Source organism: Prionailurus viverrinus, chromosome D1, assembly GCF_022837055.1.
Source record: "Prionailurus viverrinus isolate Anna chromosome D1, UM_Priviv_1.0, whole genome shotgun sequence".
Classification (NCBI taxonomy): Eukaryota; Metazoa; Chordata; class Mammalia; order Carnivora; family Felidae; genus Prionailurus; species Prionailurus viverrinus.
The window spans coordinates 95,515,692-95,527,733 of record NC_062570.1 but is presented as its reverse complement, the minus strand read 5'-3'; the positions used below and the strand labels follow the sequence as shown (position 1 = coordinate 95,527,733).

General features: G+C 39.1%; 1 long non-coding RNA gene across 1 annotated transcript in view; it reads left to right on the top strand.

The window, feature by feature from the left end:
* The window catches only part of LOC125147045 (uncharacterized), a 963,150-nt gene that overhangs the window by 235,003 nt on the left and 716,105 nt on the right, over positions 1 to 12,042 (top strand). The window contains exon 4 of the long non-coding RNA XR_007144977.1: positions 5,618 to 5,681. This is a non-coding gene — a long non-coding RNA (uncharacterized LOC125147045). The remainder of the gene's footprint in view (positions 1 to 5,617; positions 5,682 to 12,042) is intronic.

Genomic DNA, 12,042 nt, shown 5'->3' with positions numbered 1-12,042 from the left:
TTGGGACACTGTTCCTGATTCCATCAGGCAGAAGTGGATCACTTCCTTTTCTGGGCTGGGTAGCAATTTATTTGGTCCTACGCTCTCCCCTACATATCTTCTACAGCCATTACATTGTTATAATTTGCTTATAGCTTCCCCCTCAGATTAAGAACCATTTTAGTGACAGAGTCAGCATAGAGGAGGTGGTCAAAGAGTGCGTTTTAAGGGATGAATAAAGGAACTAATGTAGAAAACAGAAGAGTTTTCTTAACCTGTGCCCACTAACCTCCAGTGGTTTATATCATTCATTCATTCAACTTTTTTTTTTAAAGTTTATTTACTTCGAGAGAGAGAGAGAGTGAGTGAGATGGGGAAGGGCAGAGAGAGGGAGAGAGAGAATTCCAAGTAAGCTCCGTGCTGATAGTGCACAGCCTGACACAGGGCTGAAACTCACAAACTGAGATCATGACCTGAGCTGAAACCAAGAGTTGGACGCTTAACCAACTGAGCCACCCAGGCACCCCTAAACAATTATTAATACCCAATCATATTCCAGGTTTCTTGTTAGGCATGAGGGATATAGAAATAAGATGATACCTCAAATCAAGGAGATTTCAGTTTTGGAAATTGGTCAACTCATGAAAAATGCTTTCCCATACAGTGAATTTGATGTTATACATTTTTACCACAATTAAAAAAAAAAAAAAGAAAAAAAAAACTGGCCTGTTATCTTCAAAAGTGTCATTGACAAGAAAAGGCCGAGGCATTTGTTCCAGAGTGAAGGAGATGAAAAAGCCATGACAACAAAATGATTCTGCAACCACATCCTTTTACTAGAAAGGAATTTATTAGGACAGCTGGCTTGAATGGGGTCTGAGGTTTAGATGGTAGTAATATATATCAGCGGTCATATCCTGACTTTGAGAATTGTAGAATGCAATGTAAGGGAATGTTCTTCTCCCAGAAAGTCTTTTGGGCAGAAGAGAAATATTACCAGATGGAAATCTGAATCTTCATAATAGAAATAAACAGCACTGGAAATAATACATATTAAAACACGAACACATACACATACACCCCTTTTATATAGACTCTCACAGAGACATTTCTTTCTTTTTTGTAGAGTGTATTTATTTTGAGTGAGAGAAGGAGCACATACACAGGAGTGGTAGAGAGAGGGGGAGAGTGAGAATCCCAAAAAGACTTTGCGCTTTGAGCTCAGAGCCTGATGTCGGGCTTGAACCTGCAAACTGTGAGATCATGACCTGAACTGAAACCAAGAGTCGGTTGCTGAACTGACTGAGCCACCCAGGTGCATGCCCCTCACAGACACATTTCTAATTTTAGTAATTTCAGTGACTTGATGTTGCCAGTGAAGGGAAGAATTATTTGTTTTATTCTTGGAGAATCTTGTAGTCTTTGAACATCTAACAGAATCATTATGGATGCTAGAATAGACCATTGTTGGGAGTTGTTCTAGGCTGAAAAGTCTTTAGCAGCCAGAAAGTTTCCTAAATATCACAGCTTCTCTGGTTTCTCAAGGGCCAGAAAAAGGTAAAAAGTTGAACTTTGTTCTGAAGAGGGGCGAGGTCCATTGTTACCAAAAATAAAAATCCTTTTATCATTATCCGCATAGTCGAGGGTCGGAATGTGGACTTACTAACTTTTATTTTTAAAAGAATACTTATAAGAATATATATTATTTAAAAGAATATATATTATATGTATAATTGAAACAGTTGAATATTACTTATAATAACAGCAAACAGAGACAACAGCTTTAATGGTTCAGTGTAGTCTTATCTTTTGTTATACATAGGTGTATGAATTTTGTCTTACTACTATGTGGGCAGAAGCATGACACATTTTTATTTTTCCAAATCAAATTAAATGAGTCTTTACATCCTTTTTTCTGTCCTCCCTTCCTAGAGTTTTACAAGAAAATGCAGGATTTACATGGTACCCCCAAAATGAAGGGCCACAAGTCTTTAATCCATCACAGTCCCAGCTGAGATGTTCCCTGATGAGACTGTCTTGATCCCACTTCTCTAGCCCACTGTACTAGGGGCTTTTTTTTTCTAAGGCCTAGAAGCCCCAGGTCTCACACTAGGGGTCTCAGTGTTGAGGTTTCCAACATCTGCAAGCCATGTGATCAAAGGTCCTGTCTCTCTGGCATCCTTGTAAACCTCCTCCAAAGTCTTGCTTCATCTTAGGACATTCCCTTCTAGCTGTGTCTTCCATTTACATATCTCAGGGCTGTATCCTGCAGCCTATACATAGGCTTTAGCTCTTTGCCTCTGTAAACCTTGGCTTTTAAAAGCAAATCAGCTTAATTCTCTTGTGGAGATCTCTAAGTTTCAGAATACAAAGCCTAATATCTTCTCCCTAGGGTTGGGTGTTATATATTATCTATTTCTTTCTGGTTCTTCTGCAATAGGGAAGATGCATCATAGATTAATAACTTATCCTGCCATACATTTCATAATTTTGTATTTTATAGTATTTCACTTTTAATAACTCAGTTGAATAAGCATTTGTTGAGTATCTACTATGTTGAGTACAACAGTAGACACTTTCTATGAAAGACTTAGTTTGGTGAGGAGTATCGGTCCCCAAATGGATATTTATTCTATTACTGTATAGTTTTAGTCTAAGTGATTTCTGAGAACAAGTCTCTCTTTCCCTTGAAGTTCTTGTTTCTCTATTGTTTTTTTTTTCTCCCTTGTCTGTTTTTTCCCACCTAAGAACAGGTGCAAGTTACTAGCATCTGTGCTGCCTCATAAGGAAGCAATTCAACCATTCTTTAAGCTTAGGTAATGCCAAGAACCACAGGTGTTTCTGCTACCTTCACTTTCAGTTGATTTCAACTCTTTACTCCTGTGTCTTATGGTAGGAATGGGAGTCATTGGTGTCCACAGACACCCGCTAGGTGCAGAGATTAGCTGCAGATGCTGCTATAATGTGTAGTTCACCCAGGCAGAAATATCCCTCATTAAGACAAAATTCTGCCAGCGGAGATGCTTACCTGGCTTTTCCTACTGTGTGGTACTTGAATGTACTTCTTCCATTGGGTCCACCCAATCTTAACACTATAACAACCTGGAAGCAATTTTTTAATTGGGCCTTATTGAAGGCCACAAAACAATTTGCTTCAAGTGACAACATTTGGAATGAGAATTCTATCAATATAAGAATGAAAATATAATACATATAGATGACATTTTTGAACTCATTGTATATAGGTACTGTGTTGTGTTTTATGTTGAATTAATCCATTGAATTTTCATCACTCCATAAGGTAGATGTTATTACCTTTTTTTTTTGAACATATGAGGAAATATAAGCTTTGAGTGTTTATGCCCAAGGTCAACAGAATGAACAGCTAACAGAGTTAAATATCCTAGTCTCAGCACCTATGCTCCTAACCATGAAGTTTTACTGCCTGAGAATGTGTATAAAACCTGTAAATGATATTCAGTGCAGTTCTGATTTTATTAGTTGCCTTTCACTTCCAGAAAAAGTGCCCATATTCTAGTCTTTATATGGTCTGCATTAAAATTACTGGTATATATTTTAGGGTACTTTTTATAGTTTACAAAAAATTTTACTTGTTGCACATATATTTACTCCAAGTTACCTGTCATTGTAATTCTTATTAACTGATTTCTATGAAAATTTATTCCCACCCCGTTAAGTGCTTGTTGCTAATTAATTATCATGAAGTGTATTGGTTTCCTATTGCTGTAACAAATTATCTCAAACTGAGTGACTTAAACAGCACAAGTTTATTAACAGTTCTAGATGCTGAAAGTCTGAAATGGGCCTTGCTGGTCTAAAATCAAGCTGTCAACAGGGTTGTTTTCTTTTTGGAGGCTTTAGGGAAGAATCTGCTTTTTGCCATTTCCAGTTTCTAGGGGCTCCGGCATTCCTTGGTTCATGATCCCTCCACCTAAAGCCAACAATGGCTGGCCAGGTCTTCCTCATGCTGTATTACTCTGACATTGACTCTTCTGTTTCCCTCTTTCACTTGTGATTACATTGAGTTTATGTAATCCAGGGTAAGCTTTTTTTTTTTTTTTTTTTGAGAGAGAGTACACAAGTGGGGAAGGGGCAGAGAGGGAGACACAGAATCTGAAGCAGCCTCAAGGCTCTGAGCTGTCAGCACAGAGCCCCACGTGGGGTTCAAACTCATAAACCTGGAGATCATGACCTGAGCTGAAGTTGGTAGCTTAACCGACTGAGCCACCCAGGCACCTCCCTAAGTAATCTATTTTAAAATGAGTGGATTAGCAACCTTAATTTCATCTGCAACATTATTTCTCCCTTGCCTTGTAAGGTAACGTTTTCTCAAGTTCTGGGGACTAGCATGTGGTTATCTTTGAGGACCCATTTTTCTGCCACACACGGAGGGGTAGTTTTACTTCCCTTTGTCTGGAGCTTCTGCTTGCTTATCTCTGCCCTCTGCTTCAAACATCTTTCCCTCTGTTCGTTCTCTGCTGTCCTCTGATAATCTGTGAGAGTTTATCTACCATCGATTAGGGGAAAGAGATACTTTTTGATTGAGAGTGAGCTAAAATTAAGGTCTGAGTTGGGGAGAGCTAAGAGTACTCATAATATTTCCTCTGTAACCCTAATATACTCTCCTGTTTGCCAGAGCAAGCAGAAGTCATTCCTGCTTCCTGCTACCCATCCGGTGTGACATGAGTTTCTGAGAGGTCTTAACTAGGTAGAAGGTATGGCCTGGGGCGATAGAATTGAATAAGTAATTCAAAACTCTAATTTTCTTTTTCTTAAAAAAATTTTTTTAATATTTATTTAATTTTGAGAGAGACAAACAGAGCATGAGTGGGGGAAGGGCAGAGAGAGAGGGAGACGAAGAATCCGAAGCAGGCTCCGGGCTCTGTGCTGCACAGAGCCTGATGCTGGGCTTGAACCCACAAACCAGGAGATCATGACCGAGCTGAAGTCAGATGCTTAACCGACTGAGCCACTCAGGTGGCCCCAAAACTGCAATTTTCAGTGGATGTAGGACCATTCTTGCAAAAGTATTAGCTGTAATCATTGATATTCTTAGTTTATGGAACTTTAGATAATCAGGCCTGATCTACTCTTTTTACAGATGAAGAAACCAAATTCCAGAAAGATAAAATGATTTGTCCCAAGTTCTATTTCCCATAAATTACAAGGTTGGAACTGGAATTCAAATCATGAATTTTTCAGTTCACTACATTTCATACCATTAGGTAGCTCCCCTCTTTATGCTGGCTCTGACATGCTCAGTGGCTTGCTAAGGGCCACAGGGCTCTGAACTGTAAAGAATGCTGTGTTTCTTTTATGTTCCTATTTTTCTGTCCTCTAGATCAAAAAGATGGATCTTGGGATGTGGTATTCTTGGGGATGTGTTCTACCTCTCGGTGGGATGTTTCATGTGTGTTAGGGTAATAATGAGATGTGAATAACTCTAAAGGCAAGGGGACAAAGTTGATGACAAGGATCTTGAGTAATAATAGCTGCTATTTTTGGATGCTGACCATGTTATTGGTATTTTATCAGTTAATCCTTACAATAGCCCTATGCCTCCCTATAGTAAATGTCACTGAAGTTGGTCAGTATCTGTTTATCTACTTTTTTCTAGGCACAAAGGAGGCTGCTTTTCAGCCTGATTATTGGAGAGGGTGCGAGGTCCCAAGCCAGTTCATGTGAGTATGATACCTGAGTGCCAGGGACACAGTTCCCTTTCAGGCTGAGGCTGTGTGAGACCCAGGCAGTCCTTCATTCTTTCCCTGCTTTGCTTTTCCTCCCCTGTGGCAATGACTTAGCCCCTGGCTTCCTGGCTGCAGGTTGGGGAGTGATTATGAGTGGGAGAGCCCCCTGCTAACTGGTGTGAGACACACAGCTTGTGTGGCAAATACGCTTTGAAGTGTGCAGTCCCTGGACCTTTGAGATTACTAGCTGAACCTGGCCCACGCAAATATAAATAGACATTATTATCTGCAATTTCAGCTGATGCAACTTAGGAGTAGACTTAGTTAAGTAGTTGCTAGTAATGGACAGAGCAAGAATGCAACAAGTCTCCCCTTACCTAACCTCAGAGCCTGTTCTGTGATTCCACATCACCACACTTAATGTCTTCTAATAGAAGACAGGCGAGGGGGAAGGTGTCAGGTGGAAAGAGAAGTACTTTTGAGGAAGGGTCTGCACATTTGTACCACCAAGTCTGGTGTCTGGGTCTTTTTCATTCTGAGTCTTCAGAACTTCCTCTTTCCCTTTCCTCCCTTGTTCCTTTCTTTATTATGAACCTGTGCCCTCAAATAACTTCAAACACTTGAAGAAAAATTAAGCAGTTTCTAGTTTCCCCTCCATGCTTTAGGGCATTTTGCACGTGCCCTTGAATGCTTTTCAACTTCAAAGAAGTCCTGCATGTCTGTAGTTCCTGAGAAGAGTGTCTGCTTCCATCCCTTTCATGGAATAAAGCTTTGTTCTAAACAAACAACAAACAAAAACAGAGAGGAGTAATCGAGTATGGGAAAGGCAGGGAACAAAGACAGCTGCTGAGTGGAGACAGGGAACTGGGCAGACGGTTAAGCTCAGTGAAGAAAAAAGAGCAGTAACAACAGGGCACCTGGGGAGTCAGTGTTTTCCAACTTGCTTTCCCAGGGGCGCCCACTTGCGCTGTTCACCTTCAAGCCTGGGGAGGCTGTGGGGAGGGAGAAGGTCACTCTGCCTTCCACTTTGTCCCAGAGAATGACTGTACCTGAGAAAAGTTAATTGTTGAAAAACAAGTTTGGCTGTGTTCTTGTGCAGCCAGTCCCTTCTGGTTCCAGGACCAGACCCAGTGGCTTTGTATGAGTCTTATGCTTTCAGCCACAAAACAGCAAGAAGTGACTTCAGTTATTGATTGTGTGTGTGTGTGTGTGTGTGTGTGTGTGTGTGTGTGTAAGTGATTTTAAATATATTTCGTGGAAGAAGGATTTTGACTGTGAGAGAAGAAGCAAAGTGAGAGACGACTAGAATTTTCAATCCCCAGTCCCGCCCAGAAAGAGGAGTCTTGGAAAATGAATGCTAAAAAGGCTACCATACACTGTTGGGAGGAAATCTTGAGTATGGCCAAGGAAGGCAAAATTAAATCCTGGAGGGAAAGAGTTTCAGGGACAGATTTCCAGGAAAAATTATAAAGGCTGTTCCTAACAGACCTACAATAAAGGGAAAGTATCACAATGGTACTAAGCTTCCCCTAATTGGAATGCATTTAAACAAGAGAGGGAACTTCATAAAAAGGGACTCAGACAAGTGACAAGCAGAATTTCCTAAATTGTGCCCTGTAGTTGACCTCCTGCAGAAGCAGCCATGAGGCTTGTTAAAGATGCCTGTTTCCAGGCTTCACCTCAGCCAGCCTTTGAGGATGACTTCAGTGGCAGGGCTGGAGACTGAGGTGCCACAGACAAATCTCTGTACTCTACAGGCAACTCTTAGATAGTTATGCTAGACTTTCTAAGATATTTTTAATTCTGAGGATTTGTGACTCAGGTTCTGGAACTGTTTTTGCTGTTGACAAGATGGGTGACTTTTCAACAAATCATTTAATCCTTCCATTTCCTCATCCCTCCAGATGTCCCCAGATGCATTTGGGGGACTTAAAAATTAATATGTATTCCTGACTCCTGCCCCTGAAAATTCCAATTCAGTAAGTCTAAGGGTGATCTGTATGGTCAGCTAGGGTTGGGAACCAATGAAGTAAATGATCTCTAAGGATTTTCTTGCATCAAAATGTCTTATGCCCCATGTATCCATATCTTCTCCAGCCAGCATATTTTAGGAGGTGGCTCCCTTTTCTGGACCAAGGCTATCATTTATTTATTTATTTTCCCAAATTACAAAAAAAGTAGACATTATCTGGAAATATGTTCTCTCTCTTTTTTTTTTTTTTCACTCCTAGCAAATGGAGACTCAAACTACTATCCCACACCAACATATCCAGGTATGACCTACATTGTACCACCTTCTTCCAAGAGAAGGTTTTCTCTAATATACAGAGACGAGGCCCCAGAACTCATGTGACTCCTTGGGGGATGATGGAGGGTCACCTACTCTTTGTACCATATTCTGTGGACTACACTGAGGGATTATTAGGGAGCCAGGGGGTCTTCTGACCCTCTTTATTTTCTCTCTCAGAGCAGAAATTATGGGTCACAATGCATTTTAATCACAGTACTCCCTATCTGACTTAATACCAGAGGGTAAAAATCTCCCCAGTCTTTATAGAAACAGATAAGTCAGGCAAGCATGGCTTCTCAAAAGAGGGAAACTTTAAGGGAAAAAATTGTTAGATCACACATTTTTCTAAGTATTGTAGATATGTAGCTTATCTTTTAGGAAGAGTTCAGAGACTACAGCATATGTTACATAAAAAAATAACTACAGTTATTTAACACATCTATTCTTGGAAAAAAGGGAAAAAGAAACATTACTTGGTACTTCCAGGGCTCTCAGACCCCCCCACAGGGAAATTTCCCAAGGGTTTCCAATCACACAGAGTTGGAAGGTTTCTGACAGGATAGTCTCACCAATATTTAAGTGAATTATCAAGTGTAAAACCCATGCTGGTGGCTTTGTCCTAGACAAAGAGAAGATAGATGTTCAAAAATAACCCCTATGTTCTGAGCCTATAATTGAAACTGAGATTCTTTTATTATGTTGAGCATAATTTTAGAAGAGATTCCCAGGCCTGATGTTGGGACATTAAACAGCTTCTGACTTCACCTCCAGACTTCAGCTCTAGAATGGAATGTTTCTTTGTGATATCTTTGATTGACCAAAATAATTTTTCTTGTTTAGGGATTTTCCTGTTCTAGGAGAAGCAGATTTATTAACCACTAACTTTATCCCTAGGACCATAGTGAGTCCTTTGAAATTAGGGTGGGGCTCTGCTTACTTCTGTTTCTCAAGTCAAAGAAATTCACAGTGATTCTCATTCTTAACAAGCACAAAATTCACCTGGGGATGATTGGAGAAAGGGAGAGAGAGAGAGAAAGAGGGAATTTCTGACACCCACTGCCAGAGATCTGACTTGGTGGATGTAGGTGTGGGATGTAGCTAAGGAGTCAGCATTTTAGCAGGAATCCGATGCACTGTTCATTTTGGAGGTTGTAGTCTTCATCCTTTCTTGGCAGTGAGGATGGGTCTTGAGTTAGAATGGGGAAGCTTTTTGCCCCCAAGTTAAGCCCTGGGCATTGTGTCTGCACACCGATTGCCTTTTGAAAAACAGTGGAAATACACCCTGTGGGGTGGGGTGGGGGATGGCAATAAAAAAATTTACAGTGTAAGAAAAATCACATAACTCTTTAAAGATAAAAATGGAAAACAAGGGAGTTGGGGAAATTTGCTTGAGTTTGGAACAAATTCAGATGCAACCCAACCTTCCTCCACAGGTATCACTTTGGAGACTTACAAAGTAAAGAGGGTTATTTTAAACAAGTACCAAGAAGGGAAAAATAGAACCCAAGTAAACAGATGATAAGTTAGATTTGATAAAGTTTTATTTATACTATGACCTTACTTAAGCAATAATTATATGGTATTTGTTGTTTCATTTGATGTTTAATTCCTCCATTTATTCATTAAGTATTTATGAGAATCTGCTGCATATGAAGTTGTGTGCTAGGCATCACCAGGAATTTTAAAAACATCACACATAGTACTTTCTTGAGGAGTTTAGTGTGTAGGAGCGGATTCCAGGCTAGTTTACATGAAAGGCTATATAATAACACAAGATTTGGTATGAACAGAGTCACCAGGCAGTAGATGATTAAGTGCCAAGTAAGTAAAACAGATATGAGACAGGATGTATTTATCTCTCCTCCACCTGGTGCCTGACCCCTGCCAACTAACCAGGTAGAACCTGTTCTGTTCTGTTTGCCCTTTGGTGTTAGATCCAATCCCAACAAAACCATCTTCAGACAACACATGGTTAGTAGAAACCAGCTTGAGAATCAAGGCTACTTTTTCTGGCCCCTCAAACCTGATAACCTGTCCACTTTGCTTGACATTTCTGATGCTTGTACATCAATCCATGTTGGCAACACACTTGGTGTTTTGTCCCTGTAGACTTATCTTGAATATCTGTCAGGGATAGTTTTGTTGCTAGATACGGAAACCTAATTTTATTGGCATTCTCTCTCATTTCTCCGCTCTGCTTTCTTTTCATTTGCTTGAATCATTGATAAACTCTGGTCACATGGTCATAAAGAAGGCTCATGATGGCCCCAGGCTTATATTTCTTTGGTGCCATGATTTCAAAAGGAAAGTGTTTGTTTCCATTTCCAGCAAATATCATAGGGAGGGAGGTAACTAATACTAATAACTTCATTGCTGTATGCTTCAGTCTACTTGAAAACACAAATGCATTTTAATAAATACATGTTGGGCTATATACAACACTCCCCAAACAGTGCTCTAAAATGTGGCAAGAAAGATAGAGGAATGATAATTGATTTCGTCAGAATAACAGAAGAGAGCTTTACTTGAACACCCTAAATTCCTGTGATCATCAGGGCAAAGCGCCTGCCTTTTTTATTTCTTTTACATTAGTACAAACCACATTAACTCCATTATACAATGTAAAACTGGCACACGTTGTCTTTTTATTATTATTTACAACTGACAATGATTATTTACTACATCGGAAAATAAAATACTGTCAAGGGAATCCTGTAATAATTAGTTCCAAAGGTGTATGTGCACATGAATGGGGAAGGAAATCATTATAAGTAAATTCTCAGTTTGTCATCCACTAAATTTGCTTTAGGGTAAATATATTTATTTTTAAAATTCCTTTGAAAATATATAAAAGCCATATTTGCTCTTGTAATTGAGTTTACCAGCATGTATCCCTGAGAATATGCTCACAATACAGTGACTTTCAGGGTATTGTATTACTTGAAACTTAGCTCAGGAACCAAAATTGAGGTGATCAATTTGGAAAAGAGAAGAAAACTCTTCATAACTTAAGGGGTTTGAAAGAGAATTGATGATCTGGTAGGTCAAGAATAACTGGAAATATTCTCCGTTGATTTTCTTATCTCCTAATGGTATGTCCTTCAGATTTTCTCTGTGAATGGTCAGACGAAATATCTGAAAGAGCTGTGGTTATGGATTTAGGAAAACACAGAGTCAAATCCTGTTTCTACCACCAACTGGCCAATGGACTGTGTTAGTTTTCTTATCCATGCAATGAAACTCAAATAGATACTTCATAAAATCAGTAAGAGCATTAATTGAGATAATGTTCTTAAAGTGCTTGCTGAAGTACCTGGCAAAACATAAACTCTCAGTAAATGTTTGTTCCCTCTGCTTAACTTTTGGAAACACTAAGTTTTGCACCAGAGAGGATCTGAGACATGCACAGAGATTTAGATTTCTCTACTACATTCTATAGCTTCTTCTTTGAAATGCTTCCTTTCTTAGATGAAGTACTTAATGGTTATCAGGGAACATTTCAGGAAAGAGATAGGATTTCAAAATGATTTTGACTTTATTCTTTCCTGTTTGTTCTTGCAAGTAGTGAACATGGAAATTCCTGACCACCTCTGTTCAGGGAGAAAGCTGTGCCTGTAGGACCCTAATAAAAAGCAAATTTATTTTTTTATAAAAGTACAAAGGTAATTTAACAGAGAAAGTAAAATATTTTCAGTGAACTTGCTGAAACCACTGAATAGCCATCTAGAAAAGCAAAACGAATCATTAAACTCAATCCTTTCTTCTTACCATATATAAAAATTAATTTGAAATGATTAATATACCTAAAGAAAGCATAGAATAGTATATTTGCAACTGTAAAAGCACTAACTAAAAGAGAAAAATATGATGAATCTCATAAGAATAAAAATTAAAAAAAAACCCACTTCTTCCAAAATATCATTAAAAAATGGCAAGCCAGTATCTGAAGGAAATATTTGCAATGTGTATTTCTGACAAATGGTTGTATTTAGAACATAAGAAATCCCCACAAATTCTCAATAAAAAGACGAGCCAATAAAAGTAGATGAAAAGACCTTGAGTGGA